Source organism: Podarcis raffonei, chromosome 5 (assembly GCF_027172205.1).
Source record: "Podarcis raffonei isolate rPodRaf1 chromosome 5, rPodRaf1.pri, whole genome shotgun sequence".
NCBI classification, from domain to species: domain Eukaryota; kingdom Metazoa; phylum Chordata; class Lepidosauria; order Squamata; family Lacertidae; genus Podarcis; species Podarcis raffonei.
Genome location: NC_070606.1, coordinates 17,492,208 through 17,496,725, shown reverse-complemented (window position 1 = coordinate 17,496,725; position 4,518 = coordinate 17,492,208).

The following is a 4,518-nucleotide window of genomic DNA, read 5'->3' as shown; positions in this document are numbered from 1 at the left end:
CATTTAGATTCAAGTGGTGGTCGTGGTGGTCTGACGCAGTCGAAATGTATATAAAATAAAAGAATAAAAGAATGTCTAGTAGCACGTTAGAGACCAACTAAGTTTGTTCTTGGTATAAGCTTTCATGTTGCTACTGGACAATTTTTTTTATGTATAAGATTGTACAAGTAAGGAGCTTTATGAACCCTAACCATTACTGCTGGAAAGCCCTTTGCACTGAATTAATAGTTATCTAAAGAACGGGAATGCATTTAGATCTCAAATTGTAATGTGTTACTGGGGATGGATTTTTTTTTTAATGGACAAAATTATAATCATAAATAAATAAGAGTAAAAATGTGCACCCCACCACCGAGACCATTCCATTGTAACTATCCAACCTCCCAAAATTTCAACACCTCTTGCGGTGGTTTTACCCCCTTTCCGTTTTAACAGTACAAATTCTACAAACACCTTCCATACCTCCTCAAAATCATTTCTCCTGCGTATTCCCCATCTTACCTTAATGGCACATGTTAATTTATCATTAATAGCAATATCCCACACCTCTTTATACCATTCTTCCATTTTATATTCTCCTTGCCCCTTCCACTTCCTAGCTATAGCAATTTGTGCAGCTGTCAATAAACTTGTGAGCAAGTTCTTCACAGCCTGCGAACCTTCCACCCCATCGTAAATTGATAATAGTACTACCTCTGGACTTTCGTCCAGCTTTCACCCAGTGATTTCTGTTATCTCCTTAAACACTTTTTGCAAAAAATAAAAATAAAAAATGTACATATTTACACCCCCACCACACGTGAACATAATTCCTGGTTTCCTGTGTTTTTTTAAAAAATGCCCTTTTCCCTTATGGGGTATCCAAGAGCCCATATAGAGTCCTCACATAGGTTCCCTATTGGTAGGAGAAAATAACAGAGGCCAACCAGAGAATATTGAGAAGCAAAGCAGCTAGTAAGCTTGATCTTTATTGATCTGTTGCAACAGGGTGCTCCCCTCACCCGCAGGAGAGGAGGAGGAACCTAGAAAAATGGTGTGCAAGGCCTTATAAAGACACTTGAAATTGCCACCCTGTAGATCAAGACCGCCCCCAGAAACATCATACATACATCACAGAAGGGGTGTAACCTAAGACCACCCCTCAGATACATCACACCTACATTACAAAAAAGGCGGTCTAAAACACAAATTTGAATATTGTTTTTCTCCTGTTGTTGTTTATCTCCTGTCTGGCAGGTTACTTGATTGGATTGCCTGGGGAGCCTGGCCATTCTTTTGTAGTGATAAATACTTAGTTCCTGGGCCAGGTCACAGGCTCACACCCTATTCATATCTTAAATGTGTCCTTAAGACAGGATTTGTGAGGAAAGAGAAAATGGGGAGGTTTCCCACTTTGACCTTGCAGAGAAAACATTTGGTCAGTTTAGGAATCAAAATGGTTCCAGGTTGGCCTTCCTGTGCTGATCTATGTATGTGCTTGGTTGGTACACTTATGAACATTACCATATATCTAAGACCATAAAATTCCTATCTGAATATTCCTTGTTTATTTGATTTAATCTGACTGGTGTTAAATACCAGGGGTGGCTGGATTTCTGGGGAAATACAGGGCTGGTCCTTCCATGAGGTAGTGAGGTGGCCACCTCAGGTGGCATCACTAAGATGACAGAGCTGCGGGTGTTGGGCAGCCTGCGTTGTGCCACCAAAGGCTAGACACACATTCATGGCTTAAAAGGCAGTGAGTTCATTTCCCCCTACTGCATTTCAAGTTGCATTTGCCCTTGCTGCAAACACACACAAGAGCGGACAGGAAAGTCTTCATCCAAGGCACATTACCTGCCTGGTTTCGCTGTGCCTGGCACTCTCCCCTGTCCCAGTTGCTCCAGGAACATATCTCCTGGGAAGAAATGGCTGCTTTGGATGCCTTCCATTTCTGGTGCATCAAAAGGGAAATCCTCCTGGATCAAGATAAGGGAATGTCAGGGACTGTGCTGAGCAGGGCTGCACTGAGGAGGAATCGTGGGAACCTCCCCCTGCTCCTGCTCCTGGATCTTCCCAGGAGCAAAAGGACAGTATAGCTTTGGAACAGTGGTTTGCAGAGGGGCATAGTTCAGAAGGCAGAAGCTGGGAAATACTGGATGGGGAACAGCTAGGAGAAGAAACACTGGGGGAGAGAGGGTTAACAGATTCACTGTCTCTGGACAGCATTCCTCCACTCTCCCCAAGGTCAAGAGCTGAGAAAGTGGCAGAACAGAAAGCTCACAAAGCACAGAGGGTACAAGCTCAGATTTCAACATGTAGAAGTGACGTGGATTAATAGGGACTTAAGGGGGTGTGATCCTTAACTGGGAGTACCGCCACACTAGGAGATGGGTTCTTTGTTCTCTCGCTGTGATTATTAAAGTTTCTAACTGGTAAGAAGACTCCTTTTCCTTTGTTCTGCTTATCTACTGCCACGGGAGGGAGGAAGCTGATTCCCTGAAGCCTGACAGGGAATATGTGATGGCAAATTTTGGATAGGGACTTCTGGTTTGCAGGAGAAAGGAGCCTAAAGCGCGGTGGCAGAAAGTTCTTCGCCCTATTGATCAAACACAGCTCCAATTCATTCCTGTAGGCTTTGCTCCAGAGAACTTCCCACTGGATTTGGCCGTAAGTCTTTGGATTTTTTGAAATATCAGTAGGCATATAGGTGCCCTGCACCTGTTGCACAGTGCAGTCAGATGCACACCACAAATGTTGGTTGGCATTATAAATATCTCTGCTCTGTATCACTGTGGCCCAGAGCAGCTAGAACACTTCAAAACCACTACAGAATTAGTAGTAACCCGGCATCCTCCTTTTACTACTGGCACGAATAGCCATTGCCTAGGGAGAAGTTATCCTCTTTACTTTCAAGGCTAAAGGATCGTTTAACATCCATCAAAACCCCAGACGCTATTGTGAGATGCTTTGTCTCGTCTGTCAGAGACTTTTCCCTGCCTGGATTTTTTCAGGCTGGGAAACTTTATTAACAACTTTAATATTTATTAAGCAGCGTTTATATGGGATACGGGTGGCGCTGTAGGTTAAACCACAGAGCCTAGGACTTGCCGATCAGAAGGTCGGCGGTTCGAATCCCTGCGACGGAGTGAGCTCCCGTTGCTCGGTCCCTGCTCCTGCCAACCTAGCAGTTCGAAAGCATGTCAAAGTGCAAGTAGATAAACAGGTACCGCTCTGGCGGGAAGGTAAACGGCGTTTCTGTGCGCTGCTCTGGTTCCCCAGGAGTGGCTTAGTCATGCTGGCCACATGACCTGGAAGCTGTATGCCAGCTCCCTTGGCCAGTAAAGCAAGATGAGCGCTGCAGCCCCAGAGTCGGTCACGACTGGACCTAATGGTCAGGGGTCCCTTTACCTTTACCTTTTATATGGCACCCAGAAACAGTGTTTTGTGGTTCGAGGACCCGACCCCCGCAATGTGGAAAGAATACACAAGGACACGTTATATAAGGTTAATGGGCAAGGAAAGGCCACAACTTTATTGATTACAGCAGTGAAAAGGTATTGGCTTAGGCATTGGATCTCTCAAGCAAGTGGGTTTATTCACCAGTAGGTGGAGCCTGTCGATGCCAATCCAACTATAGGCTCTCCCCTGATGTCACCGAGGGTCATGCCATGGCCTCCCGCCAAGCAGGCATCGGACAGAAATACACGACCGCCAGATTCCTTTAACGGAATACCCCTAAATTGAAGGCATAGGCGATGGCCACACCTAGCTCTTCGACACACCACAACACATTATTCCAATGCCTAACCTACCCACCAATACCACAAAAGTTGTGACGATTGCTACGAGGTAGGCGAAAAAACCAAAAAGCCTAATGCCAAATGGAAAAACTCCTACCAGGCCCCCCGGACAACCAGGGCGACCAACCTAAGGTCCATAGCAAGGCCAATGACCTAAGCCCTAACTCAAAGGGAGTGGAGGGTGGGTGACTCGCAGCGAGACGATGAAGAATGAGGCCGGGGAGAGGCTGGCGCCGCAGCAAAAGGCTGCTGAACACGCCCCCCTCCCAGGCACCTGGTTGGATGCCTGCCGAGGGGGCGTGGGCGCCAGCCAGGTTAGGTGGAGACAGGGGGCTAATGCCCCCTGCTAGGAGCGGTGCTCGGCTCCCGCCCACAACCACTCCCCTCTCTTGCAGGGAGGAGAGTCTCTCTGGCTGGCTAACACCAATGAAACATTAAGATACTGTGTAATAATAATCGCAGAACAATAAAAGCAATAAACAAGTCCTATCATGAGCAAAACAGCAAATAGACATATACCGTATTTTTCCGTCTATTTTGGGGGACTCAGATTTAAGGAAATGGCCTCGGCACTACCCGTGTATAATACGCCCCCTAATTTGACATAATTTATTAGGAAAAAACCCAGTCTTAGACACTGAAAAATATGGTATATTTGAGTCTATTGTTGTTTTTATAAATTGGACCTTTCCAGCTTTGGGAGACTTTATAATCCAAAAAGGATTTTGACAATGTC